Source organism: Hyla sarda, unplaced genomic scaffold (genome assembly GCF_029499605.1).
Source record: "Hyla sarda isolate aHylSar1 unplaced genomic scaffold, aHylSar1.hap1 scaffold_1034, whole genome shotgun sequence".
In the NCBI taxonomy this organism is placed as follows: domain Eukaryota; kingdom Metazoa; phylum Chordata; class Amphibia; order Anura; family Hylidae; genus Hyla; species Hyla sarda.
The window spans coordinates 59049-85961 of NW_026607653.1; the positions used below are offsets into that span (position 1 = coordinate 59049).

Sequence of the window (26913 nt, forward strand, 5' to 3'; positions counted from 1 at the left end):
TATCTTTTTTATTAAAAAGCTCCTGATAAAATACTTGTGCTTCTCGCAACATCTCTTCATTAGTTATCTTCCCTTCTATTACAGATATCATTTCTTTCTTTCCCACCACCTTCTTAAAAAAGAATCTTGAACACTTTTCATCATTCTCCAGACATTGCACTTTGCTGTTAAAAATCATTTCTTTTCCTTTTTGACTAATGGCATTTTTTATTTCATTCTTTGTCTGAGCAATAACATCATCCATCTCAAGCCCGGCTTGCTTTAGTTTATAATATGTTTGGATTTTAGTGTTTAACATTTTAAACCATAACTTTTTCTCCTTAGCCTTTTGGATGCCCACACGGATAAAAAACAGTTTAGTCCACTTTTTAACATCCTCCCACCAATCCAAAATATTTTTATATTGGGATTGACGCAATCTCCATTTGTTATAAGCAGCAATAAAATCATTTTTTGTTTTCATGTCCTCTAATAAAGTAGTGTTGAGCTTCCAAACGCCTCTGCCTTTCTCTAGGCCAGGTAAAGTGACATGTGCATATAATAACTTATGATCAGAGAAAATATTCGATAAAAGAGAAACATCAACTAGATTAAAACTTTCCGATAAAAAAATAAAATCAATCCTGGATTTGCAGACATTATTTTCCCATGTGTAACCAGGGTCGTCTGGGTATTTTCTCCTCCAGACATCGGTAAAGTTAAAATCCTCAGTCATACTCTTAATCTGTTTCTCTGTTTTATCCACTCTGACATGCACACTTCCACTCTCACGATGATCACCACTCATACAACAATTAAAATCTCCAGCCATTAAAATAGGTGTTGAACCTGGGATAAAAGCCTGAATATCATTAATCAAGTCGGCTCTCTCATTTTTTTCAGGAGAAGCATAGATGTTAAAAAGCTTAATCTCCGAGCCATTGTACTTAATATTAACTAATAGCGCTCTACCAGGTATAATTTCTAAGAAGGACAAAACTTGTACATCTGAACCTCTAAACAAGATCCCAACACCTGAAGATCTGTTCATATTGTCACCCGACCAGACCGATGGTCCCAAAGTCCAGCCACGACAAAGGTCCTCATAATTTGGACTATGTTCAATTCCACATTCTTGTAAAAAGAACAGAGAACAGTCCAAGGTCTCTAAAAAACTAAACAAAGCAGCCCTTCTCGTAGGGCTCTTTAGACCTCTCACATTAAGAGAGGAGCACTTTAAGGAAGCTATTCGCTACTGGAGTTTGAGTCCGATATGAAACCCACAGGTGACTCCGGGCTTTCGAACTCTTTGATATTTTTTGGATCGGACGCTGATCTTATAGAAGGCCTCCATGCATGTTGACTGTCCTCACATTCGTCTGAGCTTTTTTTGACAGGCCGTTTAATGCCAAGTTGTGGCTCATCTCCGAGTTCCTTCTTTCGCTTGATCTCCTTCACGCCAACCTCCATGGCTTCACTGCTCACTAGTGACCCTCCACCGCCAGAACCCTCCACAGAAGGTCTCCCCTCTGTCTCAGGCACAGCAGCAGAAAGGTCCATAAGCTCCGCCACGACATCAGAAGTTACAGCCGGCTTTTCTGAAGGCGCCTCAGACCGCTGGGGTGCTTTCGCAGGTGGTACTTCAGCTTGCACTACACCCACTCTCCCTGCTACACGGTCAGCCCACGATCTAGCTACACTGGAACGGAGACTGCAATCTTTAAAGGCATGGCCTTCTTCACCACAAATGTTGCAGACGATTTTAGCGCAGTCCTTAGAAACATGGCCTTCTTGATTGCACCGACCACAGCGAACTGTAGTGTCCGTGCAAACTTCCACAGTATGTCCGAATTTCTTACATTTCCTACAAAAAGTAGGCATCTCGGGATAAAACAAATAGCCCTTATCCCGACCGATAGAAAAGTTGGAGGGTGGATGACACAACCCTCCAATGCCAGTAGCATCCTCCTTCATTTTCACAAAAAACTTATGTTTCCCCGTCCATAGGTCTTCTGAATTCATCACCTTATGGGAATACTTAACAGAACTGCAGTATTTCCCCAAAAAGAGCTCAATATGGGACACAGTCACAAAGGGATTGTGCATACACACAACTAGAGGAATATCGCCTCCAGTATACAACACTGTGACCGTGATCCCATCAAGCTCAGCAAGGTCTTGATTGCTTTTCAGCTTCTCAAAAAGATTCTGGCATGCATAAGCAGAGTCCAGAGTTAGGATGAAGCTGCCCTTCCGAGGATCTCTGAGACAGACGATGTTCTCTTTCTTCACCCCAAGAAGCTTGTAGAGAGTTTCTTTCACAAAATAAGAAAGTTGGACGAGTTCTTGCTTGTCTTCAGCAACATCAAAGCGAAAGGAAAAACGAATCCGCGTTTCACCGGATGTAAGGTAACGGATGCGGACACCCATCTTGTCGATCGCCTTTTCGGTTCCTCGTAGCAGCCCCCCTTGGAAAAGGTAGGACAAACTCCCAGGATCCTCCTGACCAGACACTTGATCTAGCCAAAAGGCCGAGAAGCGATAACCGTGAAAGGGGCGGGCCCAACAAGGTCCCCTTCATGGGCACTATCACTGCTTGCTGTCAGGGAGGCTGCCAGACAATTTTCCATGCACACTCTGGGCTGGGGGGCAGTCAACCACCAGTACACACAGCAGAACCTAAACCCATACCATTATTGCTAAGCAGCAAGACAGGGGCCCATTGCACTCCCACGGGGCCTTTTTAAATGCAATCCATAACCCGGATTTGCCAGGAACCCTTCTTACTCCTCCTACTTGCATGTGACACTGGGCTTAGGATCTGCATAGGAAACACACACACAAGCACACACCTACCTTTGTTGCCTGCAGATGCCTCCTTGGCTGTCCCCAAACGGTATCAAACCAACACCCACGGGAAGCTGTAAGCATAGAGGACATGCCTGCACCCCATTGGACTTACCTGTGTGGGTTAAATCCGGGTTATTTGACAACCTATGGCGGTGATGGTTCTGCTCAGGCAGAGCAGTGCTGATGCTCCTCATAAAGCTGTCGCTGCTGTGAAGGTTCTAGGTGACATCACAAATCCCTATGGTTACATACACAACAAAGCTGGGTTGTTGTTGTTTACACTCTGCAAGGCCTGTGGAAGTGAGTGACATCATAGCACTGTAGTTCTGAGGGTTCAAGATGGATGCAACAATCTCCTGTTGCTTCTATGAAGGCCGTAATAGACGACATCACCAAACAGCTCCATAGTCACATACACAGCAAAGGAGAGATGTTGTTTACACCTAGTGATGTCAGTGGTATTGAGTGACATCACAGCACAGTGCTAAGGCTCCTGGGCCTGGACACAGCAGCGGCTGCAATATCTCAACGGAGAATACGTTTATATCTATGTGTGTGTGTGCGCATATATATATATATATATATATATATATATATATATATATATATATATTTCTCCGCCGAAATCACTTTTAAACCCATTTCCACCTTTTTTTCCCTTCTCTTCCTCTTACTTTTTTTTCACGTTTTTTTACGTTTTTCTCCTTTTCGCCTCTTTTCTGGGCGTATTATTCTTCTTTTTCTTCTTTTTTTTCGTCTAATGCATACCCCATCAGTGCAGCAATGCTTATTCAATACCGCCAGCAGATGGAGACACTGGGGGATAATTTTCTAAGGATTTATACTGATTTTTCCTGTCTGAATTTGTCGCACAGAAAGTTGCAGGCCAAATATGTGTGACATTTCTGCGACTTTAGCTTCTAGAGCATTTTTACAACATTATACATAGGTGCTGAATACATAAAAAGCGACTGTTCAGCGACAGACAAGTCGCATCGGCTGAAAGTAGGCCAGAATGTCAGTCCATGTTGGAGCAGGTTTAGATACAGTCTAAAGCATAGATCTCAAAGTCTGTGCACAGAATTTAGCAAGGGCCTCGCACCTTCTGATGCATCAGGTAGGTGCACAATAGCATAGCCTAACCCTCTGTACTTTGGTCTATATTGATGCGGGACATAGACAGCCAGCTGATGACCAATCCATTAGTGCAATGGATGGCTGGAAGCATTTGTCTTTGCCTTTGCAATACCACAGAAGCAATGCATGGTCAATGTACAGCAATGACACACCTGTGTGAACAGCCAGGAGACCCCCCCCCCCCCCCCCATGTTATGTTACATAGTTACATAGTTAGTACGGTCGAAAAAAGACATATGTCCATCAAGTTCAACCAGGGAATTAAGGGGTAGGGGTGTGGCGCGATATTGGGGAAGGGATGAGATTTTATATTTCTTCATAAGCATTAATCTTATTTTGTCAATTAGGAACATTCAGCACCCACCCGCTATCAAGGCAGCTGCCTATCATGTCATGCCCTACCTGCACAGGTGTGCTGGCTACTCAAATGATCCAATTAAGGAGGCCATTTAGTCAGCAGCAGCAGAAGTCCTGTGCCTGGACGCTCCAACAGGGGCCAGACACAAGCAGAAGCAGAAGCAGCAGAAGCAGCAGCAGCACCACCTTTTGTTTTTTGGCTGCAGCAGCAGCAAGGCCCACAGGGCTGGCTAGCTGGCTAGCCAGCAAGCAGGTAGCAATGAAAGTAGGAATCTTTCTTTTTAACCCTGTAAGGGGGTGGTGCACTGTACCCGAAGATACTGCCATATCGGGTCAATGCATAGGGCGACGGAAGCAAGCTTCGAAATCGGCCCCCGTTCTCAAAAATCCATTTAATATATGGTCCCCAGATAGGGGACGTATCAGATATTAAACTGATAAGAACAGATACTACACTTGATCTTAGCCAAAAGGCCGAGAAGCGATAACCGTGAAAGGGGCGGGCCCAACAAGGTCCCCTTCATGGGCACTATCACTGCTTGCTGTCAGGGAGGCTGCCAGACAATTTTCCATGCACACTCTGGGCTGGGGGGCAGTCAACCACCAGTACACACAGCAGAACCTAAACCCATACCATTATTGCTAAGCAGCAAGACAGGGGCCCATTGCACTCCCACGGGGCCTTTTTAAATGCAATCCATAACCCGGATTTGCCAGGAACCCTTCTTACTCCTCCTACTTGCATGTGACACTGGGCTTAGGATCTGCATAGGAAACACACACACAAGCACACACCTACCTTTGTTGCCTGCAGATGCCTCCTTGGCTGTCCCCAAACGGTATCAAACCAACACCCACGGGAAGCTGTAAGCATAGAGGACATGCCTGCACCCCATTGGACTTACCTGTGTGGGTTAAATCCGGGTTATTTGACAACCTATGGCGGTGATGGTTCTGCTCAGGCAGAGCAGTGCTGATGCTCCTCATAAAGCTGTCGCTGCTGTGAAGGTTCTAGGTGACATCACAAATCCCTATGGTTACATACACAACAAAGCTGGGTTGTTGTTGTTTACACTCTGCAAGGCCTGTGGAAGTGAGTGACATCATAGCACTGTAGTTCTGAGGGTTCAAGATGGATGCAACAATCTCCTGTTGCTTCTATGAAGGCCGTAATAGACGACATCACCAAACAGCTCCATAGTCACATACACAGCAAAGGAGAGATGTTGTTTACACCTAGTGATGTCAGTGGTATTGAGTGACATCACAGCACAGTGCTAAGGCTCCTGGGCCTGGACACAGCAGCGGCTGCAATATCTCAACGGAGAATACGTTTATATCTATATGTGTGTGTGCGCATATATATATATATATATATATATATATATATATATATATATTTCTCCGCCGAAATCACTTTTAAACCCATTTCCACCTTTTTTTCCCTTCTCTTCCTCTTACTTTTTTTTCACGTTTTTTTACGTTTTTCTCCTTTTCGCCTCTTTTCTGGGCGTATTATTCTTCTTTTTCTTCTTTTTTTTCGTCTAATGCATACCCCATCAGTGCAGCAATGCTTATTCAATACCGCCAGCAGATGGAGACACTGGGGGATAATTTTCTAAGGATTTATACTGATTTTTCCTGTCTGAATTTGTCGCACAGAAAGTTGCAGGCCAAATATGTGTGACATTTCTGCGACTTTAGCTTCTAGAGCATTTTTACAACATTATACATAGGTGCTGAATACATAAAAAGCGACTGTTCAGCGACAGACAAGTCGCATCGGCTGAAAGTAGGCCAGAATGTCAGTCCATGTTGGAGCAGGTTTAGATACAGTCTAAAGCATAGATCTCAAAGTCTGTGCACAGAATTTAGCAAGGGCCTCGCACCTTCTGATGCATCAGGTAGGTGCACAATAGCATAGCCTAACCCTCTGTACTTTGGTCTATATTGATGCGGGACATAGACAGCCAGCTGATGACCAATCCATTAGTGCAATGGATGGCTGGAAGCATTTGTCTTTGCCTTTGCAATACCACAGAAGCAATGCATGGTCAATGTACAGCAATGACACACCTGTGTGAACAGCCAGGAGACCCCCCCCCCCCCATGTTATGTTACATAGTTACATAGTTAGTACGGTCGAAAAAAGACATATGTCCATCAAGTTCAACCAGGGAATTAAGGGGTAGGGGTGTGGCGCGATATTGGGGAAGGGATGAGATTTTATATTTCTTCATAAGCATTAATCTTATTTTGTCAATTAGGAACATTCAGCACCCACCCGCTATCAAGGCAGCTGCCTATCATGTCATGCCCTACCTGCACAGGTGTGCTGGCTACTCAAATGATCCAATTAAGGAGGCCATTTAGTCAGCAGCAGCAGAAGTCCTGTGCCTGGACGCTCCAACAGGGGCCAGACACAAGCAGAAGCAGAAGCAGCAGAAGCAGCAGCAGCACCACCTTTTGTTTTTTGGCTGCAGCAGCAGCAAGGCCCACAGGGCTGGCTAGCTGGCTAGCCAGCAAGCAGGTAGCAATGAAAGTAGGAATCTTTCTTTTTAACCCTGTAAGGGGGTGGTGCACTGTACCCGAAGATACTGCCATATCGGGTCAATGCATAGGGCGACGGAAGCAAGCTTCGAAATCGGCCCCCGTTCTCAAAAATCCATTTAATATATGGTCCCCAGATAGGGGACGTATCAGATATTAAACTGATAAGAACAGATACTACACTTGATCTTAGCCAAAAGGCCGAGAAGCGATAACCGTGAAAGGGGCGGGCCCAACAAGGTCCCCTTCATGGGCACTATCACTGCTTGCTGTCAGGGAGGCTGCCAGACAATTTTCCATGCACACTCTGGGCTGGGGGGCAGTCAACCACCAGTACACACAGCAGAACCTAAACCCATACCATTATTGCTAAGCAGCAAGACAGGGGCCCATTGCACTCCCACGGGGCCTTTTTAAATGCAATCCATAACCCGGATTTGCCAGGAACCCTTCTTACTCCTCCTACTTGCATGTGACACTGGGCTTAGGATCTGCATAGGAAACACACACACAAGCACACACCTACCTTTGTTGCCTGCAGATGCCTCCTTGGCTGTCCCCAAACGGTATCAAACCAACACCCACGGGAAGCTGTAAGCATAGAGGACATGCCTGCACCCCATTGGACTTACCTGTGTGGGTTAAATCCGGGTTATTTGACAACCTATGGCGGTGATGGTTCTGCTCAGGCAGAGCAGTGCTGATGCTCCTCATAAAGCTGTCGCTGCTGTGAAGGTTCTAGGTGACATCACAAATCCCTATGGTTACATACACAACAAAGCTGGGTTGTTGTTGTTTACACTCTGCAAGGCCTGTGGAAGTGAGTGACATCATAGCACTGTAGTTCTGAGGGTTCAAGATGGATGCAACAATCTCCTGTTGCTTCTATGAAGGCCGTAATAGACGACATCACCAAACAGCTCCATAGTCACATACACAGCAAAGGAGAGATGTTGTTTACACCTAGTGATGTCAGTGGTATTGAGTGACATCACAGCACAGTGCTAAGGCTCCTGGGCCTGGACACAGCAGCGGCTGCAATATCTCAACGGAGAATACGTTTATATCTATGTGTGTGTGTGCGCATATATATATATATATATATATATATATATATATATATATATATATATATTTCTCCGCCGAAATCACTTTTAAACCCATTTCCACCTTTTTTTCCCTTCTCTTCCTCTTACTTTTTTTTCACGTTTTTTTACGTTTTTCTCCTTTTCGCCTCTTTTCTGGGCGTATTATTCTTCTTTTTCTTCTTTTTTTTCGTCTAATGCATACCCCATCAGTGCAGCAATGCTTATTCAATACCGCCAGCAGATGGAGACACTGGGGGATAATTTTCTAAGGATTTATACTGATTTTTCCTGTCTGAATTTGTCGCACAGAAAGTTGCAGGCCAAATATGTGTGACATTTCTGCGACTTTAGCTTCTAGAGCATTTTTACAACATTATACATAGGTGCTGAATACATAAAAAGCGACTGTTCAGCGACAGACAAGTCGCATCGGCTGAAAGTAGGCCAGAATGTCAGTCCATGTTGGAGCAGGTTTAGATACAGTCTAAAGCATAGATCTCAAAGTCTGTGCACAGAATTTAGCAAGGGCCTCGCACCTTCTGATGCATCAGGTAGGTGCACAATAGCATAGCCTAACCCTCTGTACTTTGGTCTATATTGATGCGGGACATAGACAGCCAGCTGATGACCAATCCATTAGTGCAATGGATGGCTGGAAGCATTTGTCTTTGCCTTTGCAATACCACAGAAGCAATGCATGGTCAATGTACAGCAATGACACACCTGTGTGAACAGCCAGGAGACCCCCCCCCCCCCCATGTTATGTTACATAGTTACATAGTTAGTACGGTCGAAAAAAGACATATGTCCATCAAGTTCAACCAGGGAATTAAGGGGTAGGGGTGTGGCGCGATATTGGGGAAGGGATGAGATTTTATATTTCTTCATAAGCATTAATCTTATTTTGTCAATTAGGAACATTCAGCACCCACCCGCTATCAAGGCAGCTGCCTATCATGTCATGCCCTACCTGCACAGGTGTGCTGGCTACTCAAATGATCCAATTAAGGAGGCCATTTAGTCAGCAGCAGCAGAAGTCCTGTGCCTGGACGCTCCAACAGGGGCCAGACACAAGCAGAAGCAGAAGCAGCAGAAGCAGCAGCAGCACCACCTTTTGTTTTTTGGCTGCAGCAGCAGCAAGGCCCACAGGGCTGGCTAGCTGGCTAGCCAGCAAGCAGGTAGCAATGAAAGTAGGAATCTTTCTTTTTAACCCTGTAAGGGGGTGGTGCACTGTACCCGAAGATACTGCCATATCGGGTCAATGCATAGGGCGACGGAAGCAAGCTTCGAAATCGGCCCCCGTTCTCAAAAATCCATTTAATATATGGTCCCCAGATAGGGGACGTATCAGATATTAAACTGATAAGAACAGATACTACACTTGATCTTAGCCAAAAGGCCGAGAAGCGATAACCGTGAAAGGGGCGGGCCCAACAAGGTCCCCTTCATGGGCACTATCACTGCTTGCTGTCAGGGAGGCTGCCAGACAATTTTCCATGCACACTCTGGGCTGGGGGGCAGTCAACCACCAGTACACACAGCAGAACCTAAACCCATACCATTATTGCTAAGCAGCAAGACAGGGGCCCATTGCACTCCCACGGGGCCTTTTTAAATGCAATCCATAACCCGGATTTGCCAGGAACCCTTCTTACTCCTCCTACTTGCATGTGACACTGGGCTTAGGATCTGCATAGGAAACACACACACAAGCACACACCTACCTTTGTTGCCTGCAGATGCCTCCTTGGCTGTCCCCAAACGGTATCAAACCAACACCCACGGGAAGCTGTAAGCATAGAGGACATGCCTGCACCCCATTGGACTTACCTGTGTGGGTTAAATCCGGGTTATTTGACAACCTATGGCGGTGATGGTTCTGCTCAGGCAGAGCAGTGCTGATGCTCCTCATAAAGCTGTCGCTGCTGTGAAGGTTCTAGGTGACATCACAAATCCCTATGGTTACATACACAACAAAGCTGGGTTGTTGTTGTTTACACTCTGCAAGGCCTGTGGAAGTGAGTGACATCATAGCACTGTAGTTCTGAGGGTTCTAGATGGATGCAACAATCTCCTGTTGCTTCTATGAAGGCCATAATAGACGACATCACCAAACAGCTCCATAGTCACATACACAGCAAAGGAGAGATGTTGTTTACACCTAGTGATGTCAGTGGTATTGAGTGACATCACAGCACAGTGCTAAGGCTCCTGGGCCTGGACACAGCAGCGGCTGCAATATCTCAACGGAGAATACGTTTATATCTATGTGTGTGTGTGCGCATATATATATATATATATATATATATATATATATATATATATATATATATATTTCTCCGCCGAAATCACTTTTAAACCCATTTCCACCTTTTTTTCCCTTCTCTTCCTCTTACTTTTTTTTCACGTTTTTTCACGTTTTTCTCCTTTTCGCCTCTTTTCTGGGCGTATTATTCTTCTTTTTCTTCTTTTTTTTCGTCTAATGCATACCCCATCAGTGCAGCAATGCTTATTCAATACCGCCAGCAGATGGAGACACTGGGGGATAATTTTCTAAGGATTTATACTGATTTTTCCTGTCTGAATTTGTCGCACAGAAAGTTGCAGGCCAAATATGTGTGACATTTCTGCGACTTTAGCTTCTAGAGCATTTTTACAACATTATACATAGGTGCTGAATACATAAAAAGCGACTGTTCAGCGACAGACAAGTCGCATCGGCTGAAAGTAGGCCAGAATGTCAGTCCATGTTGGAGCAGGTTTAGATACAGTCTAAAGCATAGATCTCAAAGTCTGTGCACAGAATTTAGCAAGGGCCTCGCACCTTCTGATGCATCAGGTAGGTGCACAATAGCATAGCCTAACCCTCTGTACTTTGGTCTATATTGATGCGGGACATAGACAGCCAGCTGATGACCAATCCATTAGTGCAATGGATGGCTGGAAGCATTTGTCTTTGCCTTTGCAATACCACAGAAGCAATGCATGGTCAATGTACAGCAATGACACACCTGTGTGAACAGCCAGGAGACCCCCCCCCCCCCATGTTATGTTACATAGTTACATAGTTAGTACGGTCGAAAAAAGACATATGTCCATCAAGTTCAACCAGGGAATTAAGGGGTAGGGGTGTGGCGCGATATTGGGGAAGGGATGAGATTTTATATTTCTTCATAAGCATTAATCTTATTTTGTCAATTAGGAACATTCAGCACCCACCCGCTATCAAGGCAGCTGCCTATCATGTCATGCCCTACCTGCACAGGTGTGTTGGCTACTCAAATGATCCAATTAAGGAGGCCATTTAGTCAGCAGCAGCAGAAGTCCTGTGCCTGGACGCTCCAACAGGGGCCAGACACAAGCAGAAGCAGAAGCAGCAGAAGCAGCAGCAGCACCACCTTTTGTTTTTTGGCTGCAGCAGCAGCAGCAAGGCCCACAGGGCTGGCTAGCTGGCTAGCCAGCAAGCAGGTAGCAATGAAAGTAGGAATCTTTCTTTTTAACCCTGTAAGGGGGTGGTGCACTGTACCCGAAGATACTGCCATATCGGGTCAATGCATAGGGCGACGGAAGCAAGCTTCGAAATCGGCCCCCGTTCTCAAAAATCCATTTAATATATGGTCCCCAGATAGGGGACGTATCAGATATTAAACTGATAAGAACAGATTTTTTTTTTTTTTTTTTTTTTTTATCTAAAGCCGAGGAACGTGCTTTCGATTCACCCAAAGTGCAAGAAAAAGTGCAAACGTGTTACACTAAAAAAACGTGCACAAAGGATGCGGTCTATCGCAAGCCCTTCTCCGATAGGAGAGAGGCCCCCCAACAAACCTTACCCTTCGCCTCCGGACCAAAAGGTACCTGCGAGGTTCCAGGTTCGATGTCCCTTTTCGCCGAAGCTACTAGGGGACCACAAATGCTCCCGGCATCCCCCTTGGCGTTGGCCAAGGTATCTGCCCGCAGAGCCGATTACGGTAGGTACCCTGCCAAAGCAGGAGTACCCGGGGTGTTTGCAGGGAGGTGCGGAACCTAATGGCCACACACACCTCCCCTAGACCGCCAGGAGGGACACCCAGAAGGGCTACCGCATCCTGACAAATCCTGTGAACACACAACACGCAAAAAGTGACACAGTGAGACAAAAAAGAAATAAATAAGTGAATGTGTGCAGATATACTGCCCGGACATCCGGCCGGATCTATAAAAATTTCTCTGATCCTAGCCAGAAGGCCGGGAATCAAGAGGTGAGTGCCACAAGGTGAAGAGATTATGGTGCCCGTGCTTCAACTCAGTGAGTCTATTCTCCCAGTGAGTTTCGGCACCTCGGGGTCACCACTCCCCGAGGCACAAAAGTACCTCGGCTCTAGACCCTCTCAGCCTCATGGCGAGACCCGGAGGGAACAGGTCACATCGGGGCAGCCGTCGAGCTGATTCCTCAGAACCAGCCCCGGAAAGCCCTGGTACACCTGCATCCTCCATGCAGCACCCATCCCCACCAGCATGAAAACTGATAAGAACAGATTTTTTACTTTTAGATATAATATTCTTAGACTAAAAGACCTTACGCAGTCCAGATTACACTTAGTCTGCTAAAAGCATATTCCACAGATGTAGATTCCAAAGACTTTTAGCCACTTTGTGACCTAATCTTTTTTTATCCAATAAATAGAAAACATACATCTCACTAAGAGCTAGGCGAACACAATTTTTAGAGGTAATAGTGTCTCTTTTAAAAAGAAGAATATTCCTCGTCTTCCATAGTGCAATTTTAATACAATTTATACTAATCCACAAAACCCGAGACTTCTCCACAGATAAAACATTATAAAATCCATATAAAATAACTTCATGATTTAAAAAATTAAGATCAGAAATGAATTTTAGTAAGGGTCCTATCAAATGCCATATCTCTTGGGCGTAAAAACAGTTCCAAAAAAGGTGTAAAACTGTTTCCTCACTAGGACACCCCATTCTCGGGCACTTTGCACTACGACACAATCCTCTTCTGTGTTGGAATTCTCTGGTAGGCAAACATTGATGTGCTATCTGCCAGGCCAGATCTTTTAAGTCATTAGATAAGAATCCCATATTCACCATCCTCCAAACTCTTAGAGATTTCTCAGTGGAATAATTAGATATTAAGCAAATCTGTTCTATCTTCCTGATTTCAGGAACTAATTTTCGTGCATTACTACAAATTTCTTGACTAAAATTAGCAATGCCATAAATACGAATAATCTTTTCTAAAACCACATAGTGCGCTGGGGGAATAAATAAGATTGGGGACGTTAAAGGTAAGGTTATCCACTTTCTTTTTCTAAAAATGTGACCTGCAGCATATTTTAAAAAATAAGACCAATAACAGTTTCTTTGCAAGCCATTAAAACACATAGAAAAAAAGTGAACATATAAAAACCTTTTTAAATCAGGCACATCCTTACCCCCCAATTTCTTTGTCTTCATCATTACATCTCTCCTGAGTTTATCCATTTTAGACCCCCATAAAAAATGAAAGCAAATCTTGTTTAAAAACTTTAAGGTGCGTTCACTCGGTGGGAAAACCAAGCTTAAATAAAGCATGATAGGTAGCAACAAAGCTTTCATTATCAGTACTTTTCCTTCTATTGTTAATTTCCTCATTTTCCAAAAACTTATTTTCTTTTGCACTTTCTCTTTGACGATGGACCAGCTTTCCTCTCCATTATTTTCATTGTCAAAGATGACACCCAAGATTTTGATTTTATCATATTGCACATTCACCTCCGTATTGCCCCAATTCCCTATTGCAAAGCAATCACATTTATTTTTATTTAATTTGAAGCCAGAGCCCTCACAAAAAAATTCTGTCTGTCTGATAGCACGTTTCAGGGATGGTTCATCTGAACATAGAATATTAACATCATCCATGTATGCTATCGTCTTTACGCTCTGTCCTCCACTTCCAGGGATTGGCACTCCTCTAATGAGCTTATCTTTTCTCAAAACATTCAACAGAGGTTCTATTGCACATATGAAAAGAATGGGTGATAGGGGGCACCCCTGTTTCACCCCAGACTGTAAACATACCTCTTGGGATAAAAAAACGTTAATTAAAATACGACTAAAACAGTTTTTATATAAAAGTGCAATTTTTCCAACAATAAAATCAGGAAAATTCATTTTCTTTAAAACCAACCATAAAAAATCATGAGAAACACGGTCATAAGCCTTTTGAAAATCCAAGGATAAAATTGCCAATTTCTGATCACATTGTTTCTGATACCATAAAACATCTTTTACAAGGTTTAGATGATCACTTATTTTCCTTCCAGGTACTCCGCATACTTGGTCACTGTGTATAACCTTAGCAATTACCTGCTTGAGCCTATTTGCTAAAATTTTTGCTAAAACCTTATAGTCTGTATTTAGCAGGGTAATAGGCCTCCAATTTTCTAATTTAGAGATGTCTCCTTTTTTAAAAATCAGAGTAACAACACCATCTCTCCAGGACGCAGGTAAAATCTCAGATTTAAAAGCACAGTTAAAAATACCTAAAAGATCATCTTTTAAAATGGACCAAAAACACAGATAAAATTCAACTGGCAACCCATCCGAACCAGGTGTTTTACCATTTAAAAAACTCTTAAAAGTGCTTAAAAGTTCAGGTAAAAAGATTTCATCACAAAGGCTCTCTTGGTCAGTTTTGTCAAGTTTTGAATCCAAGGTATCTAAAACATCATTAGTAAAGGAAATATCAATATCTTTTTTATTAAAAAGCTCCTGATAAAATACTTGTGCTTCTCGCAACATCTCTTCATTAGTTATCTTCCCTTCTATTACAGATATCATTTCTTTCTTTCCCACCACCTTCTTAAAAAAGAATCTCGAACACTTTTCATCATTCTCCAGACATTGCACCTTGCTGTTAAAAATCATTTCTTTTCCTTTTTGACTAATGGCATTTTTTATTTCATTCTTTGTCTGAGCAATAACATCATCCATCTCAAGCCCGGCTTGCTTTAGTTTATAATATGTTTGGATTTTAGTGTTTAACATTTTAAACCATAACTTTTTCTCCTTAGCCTTTTGGATGCCCACACGGATAAAAAACAGTTTGGTCCACTTTTTAACATCCTCCCACCAATCCAAAATATTTTTATATTGGGATTGACGCAATCTCCATTTGTTATAAGCAGCAATAAAATCATTTTTTGTTTTCATGTCCTCTAATAAAGTAGTGTTGAGCTTCCAAACGCCTTTGCCTTTCTCTAGGCCAGGTAAAGTGACATGTGCATATAATAACTTATGATCAGAGAAAATATTCGATAAAAGAGAAACATCAACTAGATTAAAACTTTCCGATAAAAAAATAAAATCAATCCTGGATTTGCAGACATTATTTTCCCATGTGTAACCAGGGTCGTCTGGGTATTTTCTCCTCCAGACATCGGTAAAGTTAAAATCCTCAGTCATACTCTTAATCTGTTTCTCTGTTTTATCCACTCTGACATGCACACTTCCACTCTCACGATGATCACCACTCATACAACAATTAAAATCTCCAGCCATTAAAATAGGTGTTGAACCTGGGATAAAAGCCTGAATATCATTAATCAAGTCGGCTCTCTCATTTTTTTCAGGAGAAGCATAGATGTTAAAAAGCTTAATCTCCGAGCCATTGTACTTAATATTAACTAATAGCGCTCTACCAGGTATAATTTCTAAGAAGGACAAAACTTGTACATCTGAACCTCTAAACAAGATCCCAACACCTGAAGATCTGTTCAGATTGTCACCCGACCAGACCGATGGTCCCAAAGTCCAGCTACGACAAAGGTCCTCATAATTTGGACTATGTTCAATTCCACATTCTTGTAAAAAGAACAGAGAACAGTCCAAGGTCTCTAAAAAACTAAACAAAGCAGCCCTTCTCGTAGGGCTCTTTAGACCTCTCACATTAAGAGAGGAGCACTTTAAGGAAGCTATTCGCTACTGGAGTTTGAGTCCGATATGAAACCCACAGGTGACTCCGGGCTTTCGAACTCTTTGATATTTTTTGGATCGGACGCTGATCTTATAGAAGGCCTCCATGCATGTTGACTGTCCTCACATTCGTCTGAGCTTTTTTTGACAGGCCGTTTAATGCCAAGTTGTGGCTCATCTCCAAGTTCCTTCTTCCGCTTGATCTCCTTCACGCCAACCTCCATGGCTTCACTGCTCACTAGTGACCCTCCACCACCAGAACCCTCCACAGAAGGTCTCCCCTCTGTCTCAGGCACAGCAGAAAGGTCCATAAGCTCCGCCACGACATGAGAAGTTACAGCCGGCTTTTCTGAAGGCGCCTCAGACCGCTGGGGTGCTTTCGCAGGTGGTACTTCAGCTTGCACTACACCCACTCTCCCCGCTACACGGTCAGCCCACGATCTAGCTACACTGGAACGGAGACTGCAATCTTTAAAGGCATGGCCTTCTTCACCACAAATGTTGCAGACGATTTTAGCACAGTCCTTAGAAACATGGCCTTCTTGATTGCACCGACCACAGCGAACTGTAGTGTCCGTGCAAACTTCCATAGTATGTCCGAATTTCTTACATTTCCTACAAAAAGTAGGCATCTCGGGATAAAACAAATAGCCCTTATCCCGACCGATAGAAAAGTTGGAGGGTGGATGACACAACCCTCCAATGCCAGTAGCATCCTCTTTCATTTTCACAAAAAACTTATGTTTCCCCGTCCATAGGTCTTCTGAATTCATCACCTTATGGGAATACTTAACAGAACTGCAGTATTTCCCCAAAAAGAGCTCAATATGGGACACAGTCACAAAGGGATTGTGCATACACACAACTAGAGGAATATCGCCTCCAGTATACAACACTGTGACCGTGATCCCATCAAGCTCAGCAAGGTCTTGATTGCTTTTCAGCTTCTCAAAAAGATTCTGGCATGCATAAGCAGAGTCCAGAGTTAGGATGAAGCTGCCCTTCCGAGGATCTCTGAGACAGACGATGTTCTCTTTCTTCACCCCAAGAAGCTTGTAGAGAGTTTCTTTCACAAAATAAGAAAGTTGGACGAGTTCTTGTTTGTCTTCATCAACATCAAAGCGAAAGGAAAAACGAATCCGCGTTTCACCGGATGTAAGGTAACGGATGCGAACACCCATCTTGTCGATCGCCTTTTCGGTTCCTCGTAGCAGCCCCCCTTGAAAAAGGTAGGACAAACTCCCAGGATCCTCCTGACCAGACACTTGATCTAGCCAAAAGGCCGAGAAGCGATAACCGTGAAAGGGGCGGGCCCAACAAGGTCCCCTTCATGGGCACTATCACTGCTTGCTGTCAGGGAGGCTGCCAGACAATTTTCCATGCACACTCTGGGCTGGGGGGCAGTCAACCACCAGTACACACAGCAGAACCTAAACCCATACCATTATTGCTAAGCAGCAAGACAGGGGCCCATTGCACTCCCACGGGGCCTTTTTAAATGCAATCCATAACCCGGATTTGCCAGGAACCCTTCTTACTCCTCCTACTTGCATGTGACACTGGGCTTAGGATCTGCATAGGAAACACACACACAAGCACACACCTACCTTTGTTGCCTGCAGATGCCTCCTTGGCTGTCCCCAAACGGTATCAAACCAACACCCACGGGAAGCTGTAAGCATAGAGGACATGCCTGCACCCCATTGGACTTACCTGTGTGGGTTAAATCCGGGTTATTTGACAACCTATGGCGGTGATGGTTCTGCTCAGGCAGAGCAGTGCTGATGCTCCTCATAAAGCTGTCGCTGCTGTGAAGGTTCTAGGTGACATCACAAATCCCTATGGTTACATACACAACAAAGCTGGGTTGTTGTTGTTTACACTCTGCAAGGCCTGTGGAAGTGAGTGACATCATAGCACTGTAGTTCTGAGGGTTCAAGATGGATGCAACAATCTCCTGTTGCTTCTATGAAGGCCGTAATAGACGACATCACCAAACAGCTCCATAGTCACATACACAGCAAAGGAGAGATGTTGTTTACACCTAGTGATGTCAGTGGTATTGAGTGACATCACAGCACAGTGCTAAGGCTCCTGGGCCTGGACACAGCAGCGGCTGCAATATCTCAACGGAGAATACGTTTATATCTATGTGTGTGTGTGCGCATATATATATATATATATATATATATATATATATATATATATATATTTCTCCGCCGAAATCACTTTTAAACCCATTTCCACCTTTTTTTCCCTTCTCTTCCTCTTACTTTTTTTTCACGTTTTTTTACGTTTTTCTCCTTTTCGCCTCTTTTCTGGGCGTATTATTCTTCTTTTTCTTCTTTTTTTTCGTCTAATGCATACCCCATCAGTGCAGCAATGCTTATTCAATACCGCCAGCAGATGGAGACACTGGGGGATAATTTTCTAAGGATTTATACTGATTTTTCCTGTCTGAATTTGTCGCACAGAAAGTTGCAGGCCAAATATGTGTGACATTTCTGCGACTTTAGCTTCTAGAGCATTTTTACAACATTATACATAGGTGCTGAATACATAAAAAGCGACTGTTCAGCGACAGACAAGTCGCATCGGCTGAAAGTAGGCCAGAATGTCAGTCCATGTTGGAGCAGGTTTAGATACAGTCTAAAGCATAGATCTCAAAGTCTGTGCACAGAATTTAGCAAGGGCCTCGCACCTTCTGATGCATCAGGTAGGTGCACAATAGCATAGCCTAACCCTCTGTACTTTGGTCTATATTGATGCGGGACATAGACAGCCAGCTGATGACCAATCCATTAGTGCAATGGATGGCTGGAAGCATTTGTCTTTGCCTTTGCAATACCACAGAAGCAATGCATGGTCAATGTACAGCAATGACACACCTGTGTGAACAGCCAGGAGACCCCCCCCCCCCCATGTTATGTTACATAGTTACATAGTTAGTACGGTCGAAAAAAGACATATGTCCATCAAGTTCAACCAGGGAATTAAGGGGTAGGGGTGTGGCGCGATATTGGGGAAGGGATGAGATTTTATATTTCTTCATAAGCATTAATCTTATTTTGTCAATTAGGAACATTCAGCACCCACCCGCTATCAAGGCAGCTGCCTATCATGTCATGCCCTACCTGCACAGGTGTGCTGGCTACTCAAATGATCCAATTAAGGAGGCCATTTAGTCAGCAGCAGCAGAAGTCCTGTGCCTGGACGCTCCAACAGGGGCCAGACACAAGCAGAAGCAGAAGCAGCAGAAGCAGCAGCAGCACCACCTTTTGTTTTTTGGCTGCAGCAGCAGCAAGGCCCACAGGGCTGGCTAGCTGGCTAGCCAGCAAGCAGGTAGCAATGAAAGTAGGAATCTTTCTTTTTAACCCTGTAAGGGGGTGGTGCACTGTACCCGAAGATACTGCCATATCGGGTCAATGCATAGGGCGACGGAAGCAAGCTTCGAAATCGGCCCCCGTTCTCAAAAATCCATTTAATATATGGTCCCCAGATAGGGGACGTATCAGATATTAAACTGATAAGAACAGATACTACACTTGATCTTAGCCAAAAGGCCGAGAAGCGATAACCGTGAAAGGGGCGGGCCCAACAAGGTCCCCTTCATGGGCACTATCACTGCTTGCTGTCAGGGAGGCTGCCAGACAATTTTCCATGCACACTCTGGGCTGGGGGGCAGTCAACCACCAGTACACACAGCAGAACCTAAACCCATACCATTATTGCTAAGCAGCAAGACAGGGGCCCATTGCACTCCCACGGGGCCTTTTTAAATGCAATCCATAACCCGGATTTGCCAGGAACCCTTCTTACTCCTCCTACTTGCATGTGACACTGGGCTTAGGATCTGCATAGGAAACACACACACAAGCACACACCTACCTTTGTTGCCTGCAGATGCCTCCTTGGCTGTCCCCAAACGGTATCAAACCAACACCCACGGGAAGCTGTAAGCATAGAGGACATGCCTGCACCCCATTGGACTTACCTGTGTGGGTTAAATCCGGGTTATTTGACAACCTATGGCGGTGATGGTTCTGCTCAGGCAGAGCAGTGCTGATGCTCCTCATAAAGCTGTCGCTGCTGTGAAGGTTCTAGGTGACATCACAATCCCTATGGTTACATACACAACAAAGCTGGGTTGTTGTTGTTTACACTCTGCAAGGCCTGTGGAAGTGAGTGACATCATAGCACTGTAGTTCTGAGGGTTCAAGATGGATGCAACAATCTCCTGTTGCTTCTATGAAGGCCGTAATAGACGACATCACCAAACAGCTCCATAGTCACATACACAGCAAAGGAGAGATGTTGTTTACACCTAGTGATGTCAGTGGTATTGAGTGACATCACAGCACAGTGCTAAGGCTCCTGGGCCTGGACACAGCAGCGGCTGCAATATCTCAACGGAGAATACGTTTATATCTATGTGTGTGTGTGCGCATATATATATATATATATATATATATATATATATACATATATATATATATATATATTTCTCCGCCGAAATCACTTTTAAACCCATTTCCACCTTTTTTTCCCTTCTCTTCCTCTTACTTTTTTTTCACGTTTTTTTACGTTTTTCTCCTTTTCGCCTCTTTTCTGGGCGTATTATTCTTCTTTTTCTTCTTTTTTTTCGTCTAATGCATACCCCATCAGTGCAGCAATGCTTATTCAATACCGCCAGCAGATGGAGACACTGGGGGATAATTTTCTAAGGATTTATACTGATTTTTCCTGTCTGAATTTGTCGCACAGAAAGTTGCAGGCCAAATATGTGTGACATTTCTGCGACTTTAGCTTCTAGAGCATTTTTACAACATTATACATAGGTGCTGAATACATAAAAAGCGACTGTTCAGCGACAGACAAGTCGCATCGGCTGAAAGTAGGCCAGAATGTCAGTCCATGTTGGAGCAGGTTTAGATACAGTCTAAAGCATAGATCTCAAAGTCTGTGCACAGAATTTAGCAAGGGCCTCGCACCTTCTGATGCATCAGGTAGGTGCACAATAGCATAGCCTAACCCTCTGTACTTTGGTCTATATTGATGCGGGACATAGACAGCCAGCTGATGACCAATCCATTAGTGCAATGGATGGCTGGAAGCATTTGTCTTTGCCTTTGCAATACCACAGAAGCAATGCATGGTCAATGTACAGCAATGACACACCTGTGTGAACAGCCAGGAGACCCCCCCCCCCCCCATGTTATGTTACATAGTTACATAGTTAGTACGGTCGAAAAAAGACATATGTCCATCAAGTTCAACCAGGGAATTAAGGGGTAGGGGTGTGGCGCGATATTGGGGAAGGGATGAGATTTTATATTTCTTCATAAGCATTAATCTTATTTTGTCAATTAGGAACATTCAGCACCCACCCGCTATCAAGGCAGCTGCCTATCATGTCATGCCCTACCTGCACAGGTGTGCTGGCTACTCAAATGATCCAATTAAGGAGGCCATTTAGTCAGCAGCAGCAGAAGTCCTGTGCCTGGACGCTCCAACAGGGGCCAGACACAAGCAGAAGCAGAAGCAGCAGAAGCAGCAGCAGCACCACCTTTTGTTTTTTGGCTGCAGCAGCAGCAAGGCCCACAGGGCTGGCTAGCTGGCTAGCCAGCAAGCAGGTAGCAATGAAAGTAGGAATCTTTCTTTTTAACCCTGTAAGGGGGTGGTGCACTGTACCCGAAGATACTGCCATATCGGGTCAATGCATAGGGCGACGGAAGCAAGCTTCGAAATCGGCCCCCGTTCTCAAAAATCCATTTAATATATGGTCCCCAGATAGGGGACGTATCAGATATTAAACTGATAAGAACAGATTTTTTTTTTTTTTTTTTTTTTTAAACCCTCAGATAAGGGATGAAAGTACTCAAAACAATACTTTCAAAACTGGCATTACAAACTTTCTGTAACACACAACCCTCTCATCATCGGGAACTTTATTTATAATCAAAAACAGACAAAATTACAAGTACATGAAAAACATCAAGATAAATCAACAGAATGAATCCATTTTTTCGTTTTCCAAATACCCTCCGCATCAATCCCACCCCTCCTAGCATCCCACAAATAACACAAATAAAGCTTTCCTAACACCATCCTCACACTATTATTTACACTTATTTCCTTTCTCAAAAACAAATAAACATTCCGAACATCCCATAAGACTTCTTTAATACACGACAACAATAACCACAACACTCTTTCATTCTGACCACCACTCACACATAATCCAAACATCATCATTTCATAATACAAAAATTCCACACCTGTTAATTCCTTGCACAAAGGCCCAAGTTTTCTCACAACCTCACGAGCATACTTACAATTCCAAAAAAGATGAATAACACTTTCAAAACCATTACAATTCTCCCTAGGACACACATCACATCTCACCAAACCCCTTGCTTTCTGAAACTCTCTCACTGGCAACACCCCATGCAAACTTTGCCATACAATCTCCTTTTGCTTATTAGACATACCATCCATCCTCACTTTCTTCCAAACTTTTTCCACATCCGCTCCTCTCACAGAATTAATATTACATACAACCTCTTTACTCTCAATCATTTTCATCACCAAACGTTTATTCTTCAAAACACTCACCTCTTCTTCTATCAACTCAAATTTCTCCAAAAACCTCACAACCCACTCATACCATTTAGGAACCTCAAAAGCAATAGGCCTATTCAAATCCCTCTCACACCACTTCAACCTGACAAAAAATCTACCAGCCAGAAATCTTGTCATACAGGACACCTTTCTATCACTCCCAATAATAGCTAAAATAAAAACTAAAATATTCACTCCAAAGTACACCTCCAAATTTGGAAAACTCATACCACCCTTCTTCCAATTTTTCACCACTATTTCTCTCCTCAACCTCTCAACTTTAGAACCCCAAAAAAAGACAAACAGAACCCTGTTCAAGCTCCTCAAACCCATATAATGGGGAGGAAAAATCATAGCAACATACAGAAAAATTGGTAACACAACACTTTTAATAACTACAATCTTCCCAATGAAGGAAAGACTTCTCAAACTCCAATAATTTAGACGCAACTCCACCTTCTTTTTCGCCTCCTCCCAACTCTCTTTCCCATCCAAATCGTCACTAAACTTAATCCCCAACACTTTAATAGACCCCTCCACAACATTCACCCCAACATCTCTACTTAATCTACTCTCACCAAAACACTTACATTCACTCTTTAACCAATTAACCTTAAAAGCAGATGCACCACAAAAAATAGACACTAAAAGTTTCACCCTCCTCACAGCGGACTCAGAATCACACAGGACACATACATCATCCATATAAGCATTAACTTTAAACTCCCTTCCATCACTACCAGGGATGCGTACACCTCTCACTATCTTATCCCTCCTAATCATACATACCAGAGGCTCAATAGCACATATAAATGCCACTGGTGATAAAGGACACCCCTGCCTAACCCCTGAGAACACATTCACTCTTCTCCCCACACATCCATTAACAAGCATCCTACTATATATTTTATCATACAAACTCCTAACTCTCCACACAAAGTCACTCGGAAAACCCATACGCAACAACACCCTGAACAAGAAACTATGAGACAGCCTATCATACGCTTTTTCAAAATCTAATGACAACAAACACACATCTTGCTTCCTACTCTTACAATCCCACAAACAATCTCTCAACAAACACAAACTCTCCTGTATACGACGTCCAGGCACAGCACAAAACTGATCATCACCCACCACGCTTTCAACAACATCTCTCATCCGATTGGCAATAATTTTCGCATAGATCTTATAATCACAATTAAGTAATGTAATTGGACGCCAATTCTTTAAACTTTTTAAATCCCCTTTTTTCGGAATCAGCACAACCACACCCCCACGCATACTCTCCGCAACCTCCATATTCTCCCACATAAACTGACACACTTCAACTACATCCTTCCCCACCACATTCCATAACAACCGATAAAATTCCACAGGCAAACCATCCTCACCTGGAGTCTTATTTGCTGACATTTTCTGCACTACATCCCAAACTTCCTCACTTGATATACCACGCATAACAAAAGCCTGCTCAGCCTCTCCAAGTTTCCTTTCCAACACACTCAATACCTCATTCTCCAAATTCTCATCCCTCCACTTCTCTCCATACAATTCTTCATAAAAAACTGCAACTTCCTCACTCACACCATCACCAGACACAACACTACCATCCTCTTTCACAATCACATCAATAACCGGCTTTTTTGAAAAAACTTTTTTGAAAAAATAACGTGAACATTTTTCATCATGTTCCCTCTTATCTAATTTAGCTCTATACATAATACTCCTCCCTTTCTCCAACACAAACTCATTAATGTCCCTTTTAACACTCACAATTTCATTCTGAACATCCACACCACAGTCTCTCAATCTATACAAAAAGGATAGACGGGCATTTAACTTAACATATTGTTCCCTCTTAATAGCAGCAATTTTATAACCAAAAGACCTAAAAAAGGATTTTGTTTTCTTTTTAACCCATTCCCACCACAAAATAATGTTATCAAACTCACTTTTCCTTTCACGCCATTTTTTATATATGCATTCATACTGGTCTCTCACATCCACACTATCTAAATGTTTAATATTCATCTTCCACAAACCTCTCCCATACACAGCATTCTGACCCACATCAATCTCACACAGCAAAGACTCATGGTCCGAATAACAAACAGACCTCTGTCTGTAACTTAATGCATTAACATTCTCAGACAAAAAACAATAATCTAACTTAGAGTGAACATTCCCCCTATCTGCATGATAAGTGCATAAATTAGGACTAACTTTGCATAAATCCTGAATATCTTTAAACCTAAAATCTGAAACTAACTCAAATAATTTTCTTCCTGATATATCAAATGCTTTCTTACATAAGTCCACATTCATATCTCCAACTAAAATAATAGGTATTTTACCTTGAACATAAAATTTTAATTTCTCAAACAAATTTTTTCTTTCATTTTTGCATGCAGAAGCATACACATTTATAACACGAAACATAATACCTTTATAACATAAATTAACAGAAATACACCTACCAGGCTCAATAACTAAATAACTTTCAACAGAAATTTCAGGTGATTTAATTAAAACACCCACACCATCATTCTTATTCACTGAACTCCCAGACCACACACACCGACCATACACCCATTCATCCTGACTTACTGCGAACTCAATACCACATTCCTGCAAACAGAAAATTGAAGCATTCTCTTGTGCTAAAAAACTTAAAATAGCAGCTCTCCTAGCCTTATTTTTAAATACTCTCACATTTTGAGAACAAATAATAATGCTCATAACTATATACAAACACAAAGCAGGTATAACATAACCATTAGAAAATAGGTGATTCACTACCTGATATCATTTGCATATCAAGTCCCGGCAAACCTATTGAGAACACATAGTAAAACACAAAGCAGGTATAACAAAGTCATTAGAAAACAGGTGCTTCACCACCTGATAACATTTCATATCAAGTCCCGGCATATCTATTCACCACTTTCAGCAGTCTCCATAATGTCCGTTTCCAGCACTTCAAATGTGTTCCTGGTTTCTGGCGCCAAATTCGTACTCTCCTCACCACGTCTTTTTTTGGCGGACTTCCCACCATGCACCAGCTTGAAGCCATCATTATTTTCATCCTGGACATTATGTTTCCCACCACCCTCCCTGTTACACAAACTAGTCTCTCCAGAGGACTGAAACTCCTCTATGTTAGCAGGATCAGAGGGATGAACAGATTCAGCTGTGTGAACAGGGCTCTGCACTCCCTCAATCACCTCCTCCAGCTTCCTAAATGCATCAGCCACAGCAACTTGTACATCCACAGGTTTCTGAGGAATAACTTTCAGTTTTTGAGGGGCCAACTTCCTCACAATTTCCGCCCCTCTTGCAGCACTTGCATAGCTTGGTCTTTTTGTACCAGGACAGTCTTTATAAACATGCCCTTCCTCACGGCACAGGTCACATTTTTTTGTGTTGGGGCAACTCCCCGCATGGTGACCAGTACCATTACAGTTCCGGCACACCTGTCCCTTAAGGCAGCTCTCTTTCACGTGGCCAAAAGAAAAACAATTGCGGCAATAATAAGGCTGTCCAGCATAGGATAAATATCCCCTATGTCCAGCAACTGAAAAACTAGCTGGGGGATGTTTAAAGCCACCAACACAACTGGGATCCACTTTCAGTTTCACAACAAATTTATATTTGCAATTAAAGATTCCCAGTACATTGGTCTGTTTTTCACCTCCACGCACAGAGTCACAATATTGGCGCAGAAAACTTTCAATTATTGCCACATCCGTGAAAGGGTTATAAACATGCACAAGGACAGTTTTTTCTTGAAACCCAAACAAAGGAGTAATCTTCACTCCCTCCATCATGGGGTCCTTGCTGAAATTTCTCAAACGTTCATAAACATCAAGGCACCTACCTTCCTGCTCAAAGGTGACCTCATAAGAACCCTTGCGAGGAGCCTCATTAACGCTGAATATTTCTGACTTGTCCACTCCAAGCTTCAGCATGATGATGTCCCGAACCAGGTAAACAACATTGTTCTTCACAGCACTTCCGGGATCCACCTCCAAACGAATGGTATTCTTCAGACCAGCCATCTCTCCAGGCAGAACTGTCGGCACGAAACCACAGAAAGAGAATCCCTTCCAGCAAACTGGGTAAACCCAGAGATCGCACCCTCAGGCGAGACCAAGGCAACTGCACTTGATCTTAGCCAAAAGGCCGAGAAGCGATAACCGTGAAAGGGGCGGGCCCAACAAGGTCCCCTTCATGGGCACTATCACTGCTTGCTGTCAGGGAGGCTGCCAGACAATTTTCCATGCACACTCTGGGCTGGGGGGCAGTCAACCACCAGTACACACAGCAGAACCTAAACCCATACCATTATTGCTAAGCAGCAAGACAGGGGCCC

The 26913-nt window shown here is 43.3% G+C and overlaps 6 non-coding genes across 6 annotated transcripts; all 6 read right to left on the reverse strand.

Moving 5' to 3' along the window:
• Positions 1–4618: 4618 nt before the first annotated feature.
• LOC130299071 (U2 spliceosomal RNA) lies at positions 4619–4809 on the reverse strand. The gene has a single exon (XR_008850269.1). It is a non-coding gene; the product is annotated as a U2 spliceosomal RNA (small nuclear RNA).
• Positions 4810–6895: 2086 nt separating this feature from the next.
• Positions 6896–7086, reverse strand: LOC130299072 (U2 spliceosomal RNA). Its single transcript, XR_008850270.1, has one exon. It is a non-coding gene; the product is annotated as a U2 spliceosomal RNA (small nuclear RNA).
• A 2095-nt stretch (positions 7087–9181) lies between these two features.
• On the reverse strand, positions 9182–9372 carry LOC130299073 (U2 spliceosomal RNA). Its single transcript, XR_008850271.1, has one exon. It is a non-coding gene; the product is annotated as a U2 spliceosomal RNA (small nuclear RNA).
• Positions 9373–11471: 2099 nt separating this feature from the next.
• LOC130299089 (U2 spliceosomal RNA) lies at positions 11472–11661 on the reverse strand. The gene has a single exon (XR_008850285.1). It is a non-coding gene; the product is annotated as a U2 spliceosomal RNA (small nuclear RNA).
• A 7640-nt stretch (positions 11662–19301) lies between these two features.
• LOC130299074 (U2 spliceosomal RNA) lies at positions 19302–19492 on the reverse strand. The gene has a single exon (XR_008850272.1). It is a non-coding gene; the product is annotated as a U2 spliceosomal RNA (small nuclear RNA).
• Positions 19493–21592: 2100 nt separating this feature from the next.
• LOC130299083 (U2 spliceosomal RNA) lies at positions 21593–21787 on the reverse strand. The gene has a single exon (XR_008850280.1). It is a non-coding gene; the product is annotated as a U2 spliceosomal RNA (small nuclear RNA).
• Positions 21788–26913: the final 5126 nt, after the last annotated feature.